This window comes from Phasianus colchicus, chromosome Z, assembly GCF_987193195.1.
Source record: "Phasianus colchicus chromosome Z, bPhaCol1.hap1.1, whole genome shotgun sequence".
In the NCBI taxonomy this organism is placed as follows: domain Eukaryota; kingdom Metazoa; phylum Chordata; class Aves; order Galliformes; family Phasianidae; genus Phasianus; species Phasianus colchicus.
Genome location: NC_143476.1, coordinates 74,492,824 through 74,510,528, shown reverse-complemented (window position 1 = coordinate 74,510,528; position 17,705 = coordinate 74,492,824). Strand labels below are relative to the sequence as shown.

Sequence of the window (17,705 nt, the reverse complement as noted above, 5' to 3'; positions counted from 1 at the left end):
TATTTCTGTAAACAATCCACTGTCGAGACACCAGAGCATGACTTTGCTTCATGCACAGACTTCCCCAACTCTGGTTCCAGTAGTATTTCCTGAAAACTAGCTTTTACTTCTGCTCTTATATGTGTGGTGTAGTCTTGCATTGATTTGGAAAGCTCTTGTGCACCTGTTAAGAGAAATAGCCTGCTGCTTTCTTGATTATTATCCTGTTTTTGAGAAGCTGCTGTTGTGGTACAAGTCCTCAAGATAAGAAGTAAAATGAGTTAAAGCTGTCTTTAGTCATAAGAATGTTTGCATTAGCTTTGAAAGCTTTACTGAAACCTAATAATTAACCTACTTTGTATCAAACAAATGTTTTTTACATCTTTTTTTGGTACAGTTTTCTCATTTAAATGTCTTTCAGAATCGTATGCTTTTGAGTGATTTTATTATCAGCATATTTCAAAGGTGCTTTTGTGACAGAAAATATTTCCACATTCTATTCATGCATTGATTTAACAATATTCTTCCTGTAGTTGCTTAATACTAAAGCTCCTTCCAAAGTTGTAAGAGGTGTTAACTTTTTTGCACTTCCTTTGTTCTTCTGACATAGAACTTTTATTTTGTGGCAAAGTATAGAAAATGAGTAACGACATTCTAATAAGAGCCTTAGACAAATGATGGGGTAAATTTCTTGATATATCATGTTAACATGAGTTGTTTTTTTTAACTCTAAGGTTGAAAGCCCTTTCGGAGGAGTCATAACACAGCAGGGTGGTCACAGACAGGACTACAGTAGTACAGCTGCCAACATCCCAGAGCGCTCCGTAATCGCCTGTTTGGTTTGTTGCTTCTTTATCCTTTCATATGCTGAAGCACAGCCGAGTAAAAACTGTCTTTGTGGCACCTCTGGAAATTACTTCAGATTCAGTTGTTGGTATTAATTTCTTTCTTTCTCTCCCCCAAAAATCAGATAGTATACTTCATAATTGTAACAGCAGAGAAGAACCATCTGCATAACATCTCATAGGCTTTTACGTTGTTTCAACAGGTAATGAACAATTCATGTTCAAAATTTTTGTTCTCTATTCCAGGGTTAATATGTTATGTACCTGTGGCACCACTGAAAACCATGGCAGAACCACTAGTGATCTCTCTCTCTCTCTCTCTCTCTCTCTCTCTCCCCCTCTCTCTGTTTGGAAAACTTGCCTCAAAGAGTGATATTAATAACCAGTTTGATTTCAGTGGAACATGAAACAGCATTGCATTTTAAAATATAATTTAAATGTGATAATGCTCCACAGTGTGTAACTTTGGAATGAGAACAGCTAAAATAGATTTTTAGTCTTTGCTGTTTTCTTTCGGAGTGGTTGCACTAAAGTTAATTTAAGGTTTTAGTTGACGTTTGTTAAGGAAGTGTAATAGATAACTACCTAATAAGTCTTCTCTTATACTGTGGAAGTGTCTGTGTGACATGTATTAAAGAAGCTTTCTGGCTAATTTCGTATCTTCTAATCTTCTGTCTGCTACTGATTTTTACACGGGTTCTCACAGAGCTTGTCCAAGAGTGAGCAACATGCTACGCACTGAGATACTTCAGTTGTATTCCCGCAAGAAATGCTTATGAAACTTTTAGAGGAAAGCTTATAAGGCAAATCTGAAAACTTGGTCTTTCCAAACAAGAGTGCATGTTCTTGAAAATATGTAGCTCTTATCTCCATTTTCTCTTCAGTAAAATAGCTATGGCTGTTTGCCTCTGGCCACTAAAATCTGGGTGTTGACTTAAGGGAAGAGTGAGCTGGATGTTGTGAAAGTAACTCTTTGTAACAGAGATTTATTGTTTCGGTAATGGTGGAGGTGCACAGTATTTCTTCTCCCTAAGAAGTGATAAAAATGTTTTGCTTTCACATTACTCCCTAATAAATATAACTTCTATGAGTTAATGCTCCTTGTTTCATTTTATTTGTATCCAGTTGGATTTTTGTTCACTGTAGTGTCATCTACTCAATATCTCAGCTTTTTGCCAACTAACTGTCATGTTCTTCCCCACACCAGTACTGTAAAGGTGAGTGTCATTCTGGAAGATGACAATCAAGGATGTGGCTAAAGGCTCATGCAAAATAAATTGCTCAATTTACAAATTTGGTTTGAACTTAGATTTATAGTTCTGTAGTTCTATTGCTGATAATTGAGCTATATGTTTTTCTTGAGATGAATGCATTTTCCTGTGTTTTGTTTTTTGAGCCCTGTTTAGAATTGCTTATGCAGAAGTGAAGTTTAGATTTCAAGTACATCTGAATCGTACAATTAGTTACTAAAACCTGATATAAATTTCAAAAGCTGTTGGTGCTGCTGAGGAACAAATCTCCTGAAGACTGTCAACCAGTTCCATTGAAGTGACACAGTTTATTCTGGATTTTTGTGCACTCAGTTCTAAGAAAATTATTGCGCTTGCATTGAATTTGAAGTTGGAAGTGATTAAGAGCCTTCCAAGAATAATGCCAGAATTCTACTTGTCTCAAAATGCATAACTTGCTTGAGATGCCTTCTGCTAACCTTCTGTATTTGGAAAGGGACTAGATAGCTTTTTGTTCACTGGCCAGATTATTAAAAAGTTATAACATGGCTTTGAACAGACATACAAGATTCAATCAGCATTAGTTTAATTTCACTGAGTTAAGATTAATCAGAGTAATTTCAGAAGGCAGACTAAGAGGCACCTAGAAGCACTGATTTTTCTCAGTCTTTCTTGTTTTATGATACCATGATATTTAAACTACTAGGAGTTTTCATGATAATTTGTTATTAAATGGAAACAGAAACCTACTGCAGGAGCATGTGCACCAGCTTTAGAAAATCCTCTTACAACAGCAGTACAGAAAATGAATTATTTCATGAATTTTATGTTATGAAGTAGGTAGGAACTCTTTCAGCATACTAACAAAGTGAAATGTCAAAATCTACAAATTACCAGGCTTCTGTACTTCCTGTATGAGAAGGTGGTTTCACAGACAGCCTCTGAACATATACTATGCAGTTATGAGTTTGTTTCTGACAGCGGGATGTGGAGAGAGAAAGAAAAAGGTCTTGGCTTTACTGAAACTCTGAAGCTAGATCAGCATTGTCCTTTATGCCCTATTCTCTTTTTGCCTTTATTGTAGGCACATGTTTCAAGTGTGTTCCATCGGTTATTCTTCATTATGTGAAACAGTAAGGTAAAAGTTGAGGATAGATATTTCCGTAATTAGAATCTGTATTAGATTTTAGAAGATAGTGTTTTTCCTGTTTCCTTTTAACTGAAAGTACAGACCCTCAAGGAATAATTTTTTAAATTAATTCTGTAGTTGCAAGATGTATAGTAATTAAATCTTATTTTCTGAATGTAGTCAGAATAAACTGAAAACTTCCCTCTAATAAGTGAAGCCCGTAGATGGAATCCATCTTTACTATTTTGAAATGTGAGAGTAAAAAAAAAAATCTTTTTTTTTCCTTAATTCTACTGATTTCTAGGCTTAGTACTTGTCATTTTTAATCCCTTACCCTTGAAAATATTTTTAATAGTATCTGCTGCCAGGAGATGTTATAAAGTATCTGGGTTTATTTCTTTTTCTGGGATGAGTTCTTAAATTTTTAGAGTTGGAGAAATTGCAGGATCATAGTTTGCTTTCATTACAGATGTAGAACTCTTAGCCTGCAGGTTGCTATGTGACTTTGATCCGATAGCATTTGCACTGTATTTCATGTCTGAGTTAGAAAGGTGTCCTGGTTATACAAGCACGAAGACACACAGCATTTGCCATTAAGTGAGAAATCTAGAGGCCACTTTTAAAGAGTAATGGTTAAAAAGAAAAATGGGAAAGAAAAACAGTTTTTAATTTCCATTGCTCAGTGGATTCAGCATTGTAGTTCCTCTTTTTTTAATCTTTGAAAAGTTTAATTGCAGTCAAAAGGGCTGGGGAGGAATCAGTGTGGGTCTCTTGTTCCTGAGCAGTGACGTAGTTCATATCTATCAAGAAAACTTCAGGCTAGTTAAGTAAGGGTGTCTTTTAAACCTATGGAGTGGATTGTTTTCACGAGTGAAATATGGCCGTGTGGTTCAGCTCCAGCTCAGGGGACTAAATAAAGTTGTAAGAATGATGATAGGATGGCATACATGCCTGTATTGGCAATTAACTTCACAAAAAAAAAAAAAGATTCAGTGCTTCCATCTCCAAGTTAGCTTATTTCACTGTGTATTAACAAGCACAAAGCTTACCATCCAGTGTGGGCATGCATATCTATGGAATTAGTGACAATAACAAGATAGTTCAATAATTTGAAGACCATTTATTATAACCTAATGTAAGTTAGAAAGTTTGGGTACACTTTCATGGAATAACATGCAGAGCAAGAATCTGTATAGGATTTTGAACAAAAATTCAAATGCTGGACTGATTTCCTTTAATTTTCTCTGATATTTTTCCATATTCATTGTTAATTGTTTGCTTAGAAAATTGCTTAATTGCTTTGCAGGGCATACTAGGATAGCTCTGTCTTTTGATTTCATTACAAGTTTTATACATGTTTTACATTACAAGCCTTGCTTTTGATGAAGAAATCAGTTTGTGTAGTGCTGAAGGAAATGAAACCAAGATAATTTATCGTATTGATCACTGTTTTTGTTGCTTTGGCTAAATTTCATCCTGCGTTTGTTTGTGATAACATTGAATTTAAGTTGATGCTGTTATGTAGATGTGAATGCTTCTGTTTGCTTATGGGGTCTCGGAATGAGGGTGGGGAGCTGGGGATCAGTGTGGGTAGTTTGCTTTGGATGTGGTGTCCAGTGAACCTGAAGGTGGTGGTTAGCAAATGGAAGCCTGCTGCTCCTTGCACTGTAACTCACATCTCTTAGCTAAGCTAATGTTTTCCTTTGGCACTTTCGTCTGAATGCTTTGGACACTAGATTTCTTTTGTAAAGAGGATAGTTTTATAAGATAAACGTTTGCATTTTATGAACAGTGAAATAAGTCATTCCCCTCCCCTGAAAAAGAAAAAAAGCAGATCTGAATTTCTTGTTCCTAAATGAGCTATTAAGAAGAAAAAAACACAAACACTCTAAGTCTCACAAGATAAACTGCAGACAAGAAGTGCCTTGTACTTTGAGCTCTCCTCATGCAGCTGAATCTTTTAGTTCCTGTTGAGTTTGCCATGGAGTTGATGCAAGGGGACTGAAGGCTTACTGTAAAGAACACTTTTTACATTCTTTTGAATGTACTCTGTAAGAGAAAACAAACTGCTGATCTCCATCCTAATATTTTCTGCATTATTCTTAATATCTCTGCTGTAGTAAACTGTTCATCACTTAAGCAGGTCTTCAAGGAGAAGCTGGAGTGCAGCAGATCGTGCCATATTGCAAAACGCAGGTCTGTGCTGATCATATGTATTAACTTTATTAAATTGGTTTGTACTTCGAGTCAGCTGTGTACCTTGCTGTTCATAACAATTCAGTGTAAAAGTCACATAATGCTGTTTGTCACACACATTTCCCTTCTTATAGTTAAAACAAACAGCTGTATTTCTGCATTGTCCAAACCAACCACTTCGTTGTTTTGTTTTCTGTTGTTGTAGTTTGAATGTAAGAATCCATAGAAAGAGCATTACTGCATAAAATGTGCTCAGGCATCAGGGCAGCCGTTAAAAATAATGACTGCTTCCCAGATTTCTGCCTGCCATGAGCTGAGATCTTGTGTTACACAGGAAAGAGAGGGGGTTTTTCTTAGTTAGGAGAATTTGAATGCGTGCAGCTGACTCCTGCACAATGAGTTTTCATTTCCCACTTCCACAAGAAGGGAATTCCTTCCAAAGCCTTCGTTAACTTCCACTAGTAAATTTGTCTTCATGCTTTCTGTATATGAAATACAACTTTCGTAGGTGTATCAAAACTTCTGCGTTTGTCCTTTCAGTATTTATGTTTCACAGAGAGAATTGACATTCACCAAGAAAGATGCATTTAATCCATTCTGTTCAGGCCTTGGGAAGAGACTGCTTTTTGTTATTTATGCTTTCAGGAATTTTGATTATGTTTTTGTTTATCTTTAATTCTGATGTAAGCTTTCCTTCATAGTTGTGGTACCATTTTCAGTGTGATAATGAAACAGTATCAACATCCAGGTACATTAATCTATTCCTGTCAGCCTATTACATGTTGAGAAAGTGACTTAATAGTTTAGATAGTTTTGCAAAGCAGGAAATTACAGGGCTCTTGCGCTTTGTCAGTAACTTCAATGCCTACAGCAGGAACTGCTAAAATCCCTAAGAACGTGTTCCAAGGGAAAAACCCATGGTGTCTCTCTTCTAGTTTTAACATTTGTAAGGAAACTGGTTTAACTGGCTTAAAAGTGTAGAATACTTAGAAACTCCCATCAGCTATCAAAAATACACATCTTCTGATTAGTTCAAGTGTGACATCTTTTCAGAAGCCATGGAGCAATCGGACCTTCTTCTGAAGCTCTGTAGTGTAGTTACCATAGAGAAAAACCTTCATGAACTAAAACTTGCTTTCCTTGCTCTGCTGCTTTGAGCTGTAAATATTTGCTCCCCAAAAGGTAAGGAGAATCCCTCACTGCGAGTTTGGTCTGTTGAGTGAAACATTCATTGGATTCAGAATATATGAGATGTCCTAACCTTAAGTAGTATGTGTCTCTTCATCCACCTCTACTTTACAGGGAAAAAAGCTTGGAGGAAAACGAAGGTGGTCAGGTATATATACATATTTCTGGGTAGTGCTATCTGTATGGCTTCTGGTAATATAGTGTGGAGAACTACCAACTCCACTGAGTTAACTATGTTGTGGGTTGGTTCTATTTGTTGTTGTTTTGGGGTAGTTGGTTCTTTGTTTCCGGTTTGTTTGTTTGTTTGTTTTGTAGGTTAAATGTATTTGTGCTCAGTAGCTTTTCTGGTATGTTTGAGCATTGAGGAAAGCAAAGCCCATAGCTTGTGTTTTCCTCCCCAGAGCTACTTGGGAGCTAAAGTGCATGTGTATGTGGGAATTCAAGTTACTGCATCTGCACATCTTCCATTTTCTGTTTTCTGTCTGTGGGGTTTGTTCTTCAGCCTTCAGTTATATGCAAACCATTGTATAAACTGCATGAAATAAACAGTGTGTGTATGTATCTAACATATCTTTATGTACTACAATTAATCTTGGCTAACAACAATCTTTGTGTTTTATGGTATGCTAAGTAAACCTTTTTTTCCCCTCTGAGGTCAGCTTAATCTTTTTTTAACATCTTGGGTCTCTACATGTGACATGCTGTGGGTTTTTAGCATACAGCCAACATACAGACAAGGAGGTCAAAGTTTACAGCAGATCAGAGATCAACTGGGCAAACTCATGCAGAGGCATCCTCCTCTGATTCCCCTCTGGAACCACCAATTGTTGGTAAAAGGGAGGAAGAATTGGTGGGGAGGATTGCTCCAAATTTTTGTGATTTTAGCGCGCTGTGCACAGGTAGCTGCTCTTTGATGTAGGATATTTGGCTGAGGGACTTTGTTGGATCTTATAGAATGGTCTTAATAAAAATGCTCTCATGGGAGGCTCTGTGAAGTCAGAGGCTGCAGCTGTAAGCCCTGTGAATTTGCAGTAGCTATAATAGCATGTATGTAGATTCCTATGTTTGTCTTCAGATCATACTATCATGCTTCCTTTCTGCCCTGAAAAGGAGTTCTTCCTACAGTTCTTTCCTTGCATTGAGCAAAGGAAAGAGATATTTTTAGGGGTGACCTCTTGAATAGAAAAGTAAGAAATAAATAAATAATAAATCATGTAACTGCTTTCAGAATGTTTTTCACACTGCAGAGCCTCAGTGTCTTTCTTGTAGTATTGTCTTAGAATACACCTAACTTCCTGACTGCAGCTTGCAATCCTGCTGTCTTGTGCAATTAAGACAGGTTGAAAGCTCAGTTTTTGGGAGGGGCTGTTATACCTGTTTTTACAGTTGCACTATAGTAATAAAACTTTCTCCATCCAATGAGAAGAATGTTCTCCAATTTGCTAAATTCAGTTGCTGTGTTTGAGGCATGTTATCTCCTAGAAAGTGTATCACAACGTGTATATACTATGTGAAAACAGAAGAACAAGAGATTGTATCTGCAGGTATGACTGAAGCTTGTTGATCGGGAATAACATTGTTTGTTTTCCTGGGAAATATTTACAGGACTATGATAAATTACCTAGGAGAGCAAATCATGTTCAGTGCTATAATTTTTCCTTTTCCCACTCTATCTTCAAGTTCTAGTGTTTTTTGAAGTTTTATCCACAGTAGTGGAAAGGAATATAAATGAATAATTGAGATGAGGAGAAATAAGTGCTTAAACTGGCATTGCTGTTGAGAAGATGATGTACAGAGTGATTTTCACAAGTTACCCACCTGTGTTAGGATGGCTTCAGACCCCTTCAACCTGTGTTTATTCTGAGCCTAGATATTTAATTACCTGGTATGTTTCCAAGGTTGTTATCGCTCTCATTCTAGCTTTGGTACGTGATTTATTCTGGCAGATATTTGAGCAGCAAATTTCTAGCAGCAAAGATCCTACTTATATACAGTATTTTATGGACACTCTACTGTCAGATCTTTAAAAAAAAATACTCTTGTTGTTTTCTGTATTTAAAAGCATCTTAAATGCTTCAAAGTTTTGTAAATTGTGGCTGACATTGAGATCTGTAACTAAACTGAAAAACCTGGAGTACCCATAGCAACAGTGTATTGTCTTCAGTGTATATGGAATGGCAGATATGGGAGTGATAAAAGATGAAATGTAGGTCCCTTGGTTAGGATATTAAAGTGAGATGAAATAAAATCAAATCTAAGATGAAGCAAATGTGATGGAATTGATCTTGCTATTTGAGTCTGCCAATAACATTTCACTACAAATGAGAATTTACCAATCCAGATCATCTCAGTCCCCAGTGGTGCATGCAGCCACTAAATACACGTTTTGTTTAAGCCAATTCTGTTTAAAGGTCATAGCTGACTGTTATTTTGTTCATCTGCTGAAGTACAGATGGACTTGTCTGATTTCCCTTTTGTTGTAAGATCCATTAGTTGGAATATTACAAATGTCCATTTTATTTTAGAGGCAGAGTTAGAATTCAGTATTTCTATTCAACTATTTTTGTGTTTTCTAACATAGTGAGTAGGGAAAATATTACATTTTTGGTGAAGCTATGAATGACAGATTCCTTAAAATGTGAGTTATGCAGAGATTATTCTTAAACTGTACATTAATAGTTTCTTAATAAATTGATCTTTATGAAATCAAATTTAAAAACTGTCATCAGGAAAGTAGTTTTCTTGAACTGAACTGTGTAGGAAGGAGTTATCAATTGAAGATTCTCTTTGAAATCTACTTTCCTGTACTAAGCTGTCTGCCTGCAGTGTATCACCCCAACAGAGCCCCATACCTGGAAATGGGAGCAGAGCACTCCTCATCCCTCTGAGTGCCTGATGGGCTCCACTGCAGCTGTATTTTGTCATTTCATTAAGGCATTTCACAGAAGCAGGGACCCATAGCATTGGCTAACTTCCCTAAGAGGAGGTCATGCAAAGACTGCAGTGGTATTTCCCTCCACACCACGTATGTGTGGCTGTAAGCAATACACAATTTTCTTATCTTTTGTCCTTCTATAAATAGTATTTGTAGCATTGATTGTGTGTTAATTGTATTCAAACTCCCTGAAATCCTGTGCGGTTGCAGTGCTGTAGCATTAAAGTTGAATATGTGGGCATTCTATGAGCCACATAGAATAAACAGAATGTATCTGTTTATTAGTGTGTTGTTTGTGTTAAAGTCTGTTCATCAGGAGGGATACACACAGTGTATGATACAGCTTGCAGCAGCATCTCTGATTCTTCTGTCTTGCTTGGGAGCTTGGCAGAGTAAGAAGATGCTGGCCTTTACACAGAACTTTGTGTAGCAGGCATGCTTCTTCATGATCCCTGGGTAAACAAAACATGCATCATACAGAGACTGACATGGTCAGCTTACCCATTGCATATAGCTTTAACTTGCCCTGTAAGTTGCTGCTTTAAAAATAAAAAGTAAAAAAAAAAATCAAAAAGACAGTGCATGTGAAACTGAAAGTCAAAACCAATGCTTTATAAGGATAAAAGCATGCAGGGATAATTTGAATAAAATGTCAGGATCCAAGTTTCTCTAAAGCCGTTTTAAGTACAGTGCAAGAATATCTGTAATTTGACTTTACATCTTTATCACACGATTCCATGAGGACAGTAATTGAGAAGGCTGTTTTTTAGGGAGGCACAAATTGTGGAAAAATTATAATAGGAATGAAGATGTGTTTCCAGTTGAGTTATTGTTGACAGTGGACATGTGTGCTAAAGGCTTCAAATGTCAAATACAAATGAGCAAAATGAACCACAGAAGCAAAACTCCTGCTATTAGTGTACTAACCTACTTATTGATGGAAAATGCCTTTTTTTTTTTCCTTTGATGCCAAGAAAAAGATAGATGTGAGGTAGGGGGAGCTATGTGTAAGAGCTGTTTAAAAATCTGAAAGCACATCTGTGTTTGTACCTTTTCTTTGATGTTGTGGACTTGGCTACTTCACTGAATGCTGCTGTCACAGCTGAAGTAATGTTTGAGTACGCTGTGGTTTGTAGCTATTTCTTATCCATACCTTATCATGGGTTGGCTGCATGGCCATTCTTAAAATCAGTTTGTTCCCAATAATGTCACTGGTCTTAAATGATAATTGATAAGTAAGCAAAAACATGTTGGATATTAGCTTGAATGCTGACAGTTGATTTCTGACTAAATGTCTTTGCAATATATTTTTTTCAATGTGGACGCTTTTCTCAATTCAGTATGAAGCCCTGATATTATGCTCACAGATGTGAACTGTTGAACCAAGCACATTAAACACAGGACATAATAAATCCACTGGATAGCTGACAGTATTTCAGAATGGACAAAGAAAGTACATTCCCGAAAGATGTTCTGCAGGGATGTAAATGGTGATTTGAGAAATTCTGAATATGGAGATTTTATTTTACTGCTGTATCAGAAGTTTGGGAGTGTCATACTGTGGAGTATCAATACTGTGGGAGTATGACTGTGGGCACTAGTAGGCAGTCTTGCTTAAGATATCACTGTCCCCATGTGTGTCTACCAGCACGGAGGCTGTCATCAGCCCATAGCAGCATGAATGGGAAAGGAAGAACGTTTATTGGATTATCCCAGTTTACACCTGTCTAATATCCTAATTTTACTTGCCAGTTAAAATTGATTTTGTATTGTTAATTGTCCAAAATAAAATATCTCTTCTATTGAAGTTATGTGACTGGATCATAAATACAAATATAGGTATGAAGTAGTAAATGTTATGAGAAGAGAAGGTAAATGTAATAAAAAGCTGACAAAGGCAATTATAATGAAAGCATTTATGCATTTGTAGTGGAGGCCAAAGATATGTGACAGTACAGCAACAAAATGGAAAAAAAGTATGCTGAAGACATACATGCAGTCATCACTTGCCCTGAGTATCTTTTCTAGTACTAATGAATTGGGATCTCCTGAAACTTAAGATATGAGGTTTCATTCTAAGATGGAATAATGCTCTGTGAATCTTTTAAAATATGAGGTTGCTTACAGAATGGTTGAAAACAGTCTGTCATACTCTATATATGAGTTTATGGGCAGGTAATCTGAGATAAGAATCTCACAAATATTTCTATGCTAGTGCTCCAAGTGTCTTATATACTTGATGTGCATCTCACTGAAAATACCCTCGCTCATCTTATAAACAGTTCTCAGTTCTCTCAATAAGCAAGTAAATGCTTTTTTTTTTTTTTTTTAGTTATAGTTGAATATAGTTTCAGCTTCTTTTTCTAAGATAGAATAGTCATTTCTTTTGTTCACTTGTGGGTTAGGCTGTATGAAAAAGTTTCCGTATAAGTCACCTTACTGCTGTAAATTAGTATCAGTTTCAAAAAAAACCTACATGAATGCTGCAGGTTAAATAAGTGTTTTTGAGATTTCTGTCAAAAATATTACTTCCAATTATTTGACTTTTTTCCAGTTATACAGTTTTCTGAATGCTCTTGTATGTCCAGAGAACCTATGTTTTTTGCTTGCCTGCTTGTTTAAAAACTTCATGTTTTTCACAGCTCTTTCTTTGGAATCAGTGAAAAGGTAACATCTATAAATTCAGCTACGCTGATTTTACTTAACAGTAAAGTATCTGAAAATTTGAGTCACTGCCGATACTCTTCAGTTCTGGAATACTTTCCTCCATTCCTATTCAAAGAGTTATTTGGGTAGCCATAAGAAATTGCTCATGGTTCTGCCAAATGTATCTGCAGAGGTCACAATCTAAAGTTTATTACTTACTTTACAACAGTATTATTTTCAGTATATTTTATCGCCATAAAATTCGCCTTAAAAGATGAAATTACAGACAGATCTGATCCAGCTTTCATGTAGATATATACACCAGAATATTTGGTAATGTAGCAGCTGGGAGGCAGCTTTTTGTTCCACACTGTGGTTTATGTTGTCGTATTGGTCATGTATTTCTGTACTTCCTTAGCTACAGAATTGTTTTCAGTGTTCGAAATAGTGTGGTGGCTTAATCAGAGTGGTGATCCTTCATAAGATCTTACAAAGTGAACACTCTACTCACTGTTGATGGAAAGATTTCTTGAAGCTGGAAGGCATGGAAATCCTGAAAAAAACCATCTTTAAATTAGAAATTGCTGTTAGTTTCAAAAAGAAAAGCAAGAAGTGAGAAGCTGAGAAGCAGCCAAAGTGTTTTCTGGTAGACAGGCAGAACTGAAGACAGTACCGCGCAGCTCAGATCATTGCTTGAGCCCAACCTGTTGTTTGACTTCTTGCAGCACATGTAGGCTTGCTTTTTCTCTTTGTTTTTTTGTTTGTTTGTTTGTTTACTGAGCAGGGAGTGAGGAAGCAAAGGGATGATGAGGCACTTGATTGCCCACAAAACTTGCTGAATGTTGGCAGTTATCCATTGAAAGTCACTGTCTTAACCTGAACCTGAAGGTAATGAGGGCATTTTTACTTATACAAATCCGACTAATATCTCCTTTTAAACAAAGGCATTACACTTTTATGTCAAGTACTAATGCTTTGTCATGAAAATAGATGTAGTAGAACCATATACATTTAGCTAGATAAAAAGAAATTGTGCTTGCTGCATTTACTAATGTTGTTTCATTCCTCTGACTTCTTAAATCCTCTCTCAATTTCTCTGAGTATTTAGAACTGTTTCTAGTTACTGCTGCATAGTATGTCTTCAGGGAGCTAGATTATTCTTCATCTGTTAATGTGATTTTCGTAAGTGCAATGTATATCTGGGCTCATACATCTTTCTAGATGTATGTAATGTTACTTCTATAGCAAAGTGCCCATCATTTGTGAAAGTTTTTCCCAGGTGCTTAACTTGCAAGAAGTTGTATTGTGTTTGGCATCCTGGAAGGGAGTGGCTCTTCTGAAAGCTGCTTATAGGGCCTTTCTGATCAAGTTTTCCTATATGGATCATTGTGTTGCTCCTCAAGTTGCTGGAACCATTGTAAAATGATGTTTCTATAGTGGTATGCTTTCATGCTGCTTTATGAATGCTTTGGCAATTTTTGTCAATTTTTAAGCAAATAGTGAAGATACCCATTTGTGCAAGCCCTTGTGGAAGGGATGTGAACTCACTGCATTTTTTAACTCTGACAGCATGTTATTTACTCTCAAGAATTATATTTCTAAAGAAGTATGCATACTAAAAATTAAAAACATAAATAAATTGCATTCCTATGCCATTTTTAATAGCAAAGTTTCTAAATAAAAACCTCTGTCAGAAATGCATTGAGGATAAGAAAAAGCAGTATGTTTTTGGTAGGGATTGGTCCAAGTACTTGCTGTCCCATAATTGGCTTCCTTGATATATTGTCATAGGTGTATTTGGTTATTAATCTTTTCTTTATTTCAGTTGCTTGAGTTAACCTTGCTAAGTATTGTCGTCCATCATCTGGTAATATTCATGTTCTTATTTTCTTTTTATATTCTGGATTTTAAAGAAGCTGAGGAGTTAGAGACCATAGCTGTTTTTAGCCACAAGCTTGCAGAAGCTTTGAATGCCTTTTCCGGTCATTTTTTGTCATGCTCACTTGTTGTTATCTTACAAAAATAAACATTTTTAATAGCAGCTGCCATTGTTAGAGTGGGTGTAGTTACTGTGTGCTTGGCCTGTGTCTAGACTAGTTGACAGACATCCCCAAATTGCCCCTCCCTATTGCATAGCACGGTAGTGCTCTTCTCATATAGCACGTAGTATTTTGTAGAGCATGCAGGAGTTTCAGAACTGAAGATCCTCAGTCTTCATGGTAGGAGCACATTTTACCTGTGACTTTCTGCTGATCAGAAATAAGCGGTCTGTGATGGATTGAGCATAAGGGTGTTTAGTTTCCACAGACACGGTAGTGTTTCTTCACCTAGCAGTTACTCAGAATAAACTGGCAGGGAATTTTGTACTTTACTTCTGTATCCCGGGAAAGCTTTTTATGCCAGAGTCAGAAATATGTAGAACTGTCTGGTGTGCTTTGGATATTGGAGGAAAGTTCAGTGCATGCACAAGTCTTTGCAGGACAAGGACATTTGAATAGCCTCTGATGGTGAATATCGGTAATACAGGCATTTCTTGGCAAGTTTTAGGACTTATTTAATACGGCTTATTAATACTGAATTCTTGTGTAAATAGAAACCAACTCAGTGATAGTAATGCCAGTGTAACTCATGTTTTTTCTTCTCTTTTTGTATTTCTTGTCCATATTCTACACAGACAAGAGCATAAGCTTGAAATAGATGAATATCAAGAAACCAAAGCAGACACAGGACAGATATGTAAATACGAAAGTAAACTGGGATGATTAGCATAATGGAGTTCTTCATGCCTCCCAAATACTGCGTTAGTCCAACTACTAGATAACAATTTGTTACAATTGCCAGGAGCATGTAACCCTGAAACAAATACGACTCTGGATAGAAACCTCATTTTTGCTCTGGAATCATGGAGTTCAGATTTTTCTTCATGGAAAAAAAAACCAAACCAAGAGTGAAGTTATTCAAGTCTTTCAAAGTATACTGCCTCCCTTCAAGGCCTGAGTTAGGTTTTTTAACTTTATGAACTTAGCTTAAAGTCATTTGAAGATTTGTTGTTTTTCTTCAATTCTCTACTTGCCTTGCTTACCATTCACAGTAAGCCTAACTAGTCATTAAGACTTACAAAAATTAGACTGTTACAGTTCTTTGCTAGATATAACACATCTACATGCTTTTTTTTTTTTAATTATTTGCTGTCTCACATGATTTATTTTTATGATCTTCTTTTGCTGAGAAAACTTTAAAATTCTCACTGTAGCAAAATCTTGGGATAGCTGATACCATCTGATAATTTTGCTGTGCCAGAATGGTCTGAATGCCCTTTCTTGTTTATAACTCCTTTAGAAATGATTTAATATATTATATCTTTGGAAAAATCAGCTCATCCTATCCAAGTTACTTACATGTATGCTTTATTTCCCCCAAACATTTGGAGGTGGGAATGTATTATTTTCCTACCCCTATTATCTTAAGCTGATTTGAAGTATAACTTTTCTTTAAAATGTCAGATTTTGTTGTCTACTGCAGGTAGGGATGTCAGGTTGTCCAGGGAATTCTTTGTACAGAATGCATGGGATAGCCATCAAAACCGCAATAAGCAATTTCAGCTCCAAAGTAGACCAATATGAACTCAGAACAGAGTGAATGTTCCCATGAACTTCATTAATGGACATGTAATAAATGATCTGCATTGAGAACTTTGCGTTGATGTCTGTTTTCAGTTTTCATACCTTTGTGCCATCCATCTTTCTGCTAATGATGTCAGACTTCTACATCAACAAGGACTATACATGTTCTGACCTGATGTTTTCTATGTCCTGACCACTTACATTTCACCAAATGCATTTCTTGGTTAGAGTATGATTTAAATAATTTGAAGCTGAAGTTCACTTTAGTGTTTAAGAGATTAAACTGTAACATGAGTAAATAATCTGATTGTTAAAAGTGGAGTTGAGTTAGGTGATGGGCAAATACTGATCGTATTCAGCAAGAGAGGCTCTGTAGAACCAACATAGGGGAGAACCCCTTTCTCATACTCCACACTTGCAAACTTATAACCATATATAGCTGAGTCAATTGCATAGCTGACTGTCTGTAAGCATTCATATTATGATCTTTGCTCTCAATGTATCTGCAGTTTCTGGAGTAAAGCCTGCTAATATGTTGTGCAGGACTCACTCCATCTTAAACCATTCTATGATTCCATGGTTCTCTTTTGCTTCCTCAACATGAACTAGGCATGAACTGGATCTTCCTCGCTGAGTATCTGGAGTTTGTTGTGTAATTATGTCAAAGTGTCTACTTTCAAGTAAAGAATTAAGCTGCACAATTTAGTGGCCTTGCATCTTGATCAGTATAAATAATTGTGTGTTTCTCATGTAGGTTCTAGAAATTGTGTTCAGTCATGGAATAAGGTTTTTGTTGTATAGAAACTAAATTTGCTCTGCAAACCCACTGGTATGAAAGCAAAAAGTTTCGGAGATAATGTAATAGAAGTGCTATTTTTATATCTTGAAATTAGCACAGCATATGTATACTGAGTGTTTGAGTTGGTATTGTGAGATTGAATAACTGCAGAAGGGATGAGAGACCTTTGAGCTTCTCATGTTCACATCAGAAGTCGGTGGCTATCTTAGGAGGCCTGCAGAAGAGAAGCCCATTTCATAACCTTTGTTGCAAGCATCTGTTTCAAATAGAGGCAGTATTTCCTGGCTTGTTTTGTAGGATTTGTTTTCAGAATAATTCCTATGACTAGGTGGCTTCAGAACAGGCAATCCAGCCATTATTTTTTTAGTCCTCTGAACACATAGATTTGACTTCCTACAAGTTAGAAAATGTTGGCAGATAGCATACCTCTGTAACTTTAGACATCTTCTGAAGATCTGAGACTTCATCACTGATTCTTGATCAGGGCTTGTGAGATTCCACTGAAGTTGATGGCTCAGCTGTAGAGTTCTGTTGCAAATAGTGTCCTACTGGCAGTGAAATGCCGTCTTCAACAGATGCACGTTTTTGACATGTCAATCAGAGATGTGCTTGGCTGTAGTTCCCTTTGAGGGCAAGTGGATTTAGGGGAGGAGAAATGAGGGTCTTATTAAACTGAATAAGTAATGAATATTACCAGACTAGGGGAGACTCAGCAAAATGTTCATCAGTGATTCATGTAAATGACAAAAAGAAGCGACAGTCTTCCTAATGTGAGAGGAAGGCAAACCTTAGATACAGCGTACCACTCAATGCATTCTTCTTGTGAACTTCAGATGACAGTGTGTTGGCCAAAAGAAGAAAGTCTGTATTGTTCTCAAGGGAGAACAGCTATTGGAAAGGCCAAGGCAGATAGTGGGAAAAAGGAAAAAAAAAAACACCAAAAAAACTATTTATTGTTTTCCCTTTTGTGTTTGTCAGCTACGCTAAGAGAAGAATAGAAGTTAATTTCACACTTAGATAACATTTGGCTGAAATCCCCATAGCTATTCTCGGAAGCCAGATTCATTAGTCTCTGTGACGTAGTGTGTTTATTGGTGTCTTGTGGCAGTTGTCCTTTAGTGTCAGGTTGAAAAAAT

The 17,705-nt window shown here is 36.5% G+C and overlaps 1 protein-coding gene across 10 annotated transcripts in view; it reads left to right on the top strand.

The window, feature by feature from the left end:
- Positions 1-17,705, top strand: part of MAP3K1 (mitogen-activated protein kinase kinase kinase 1) — a 56,258-nt gene that overhangs the window by 12,735 nt on the left and 25,818 nt on the right. Inside the window, exon 2 of one of the 10 annotated variants that reach the window (XM_090132235.1) lies at positions 714-818. The exons of 8 other annotated variants lie outside the window; for them this stretch is intronic. The gene's annotated coding sequence lies outside the window, so the exon portion shown is untranslated. Of the gene's footprint in view, positions 1-713; positions 819-917; positions 1,028-17,705 lie in introns of those variants that run through there. One more of the 10 variants, XM_090132240.1, reaches the window with a different exon arrangement.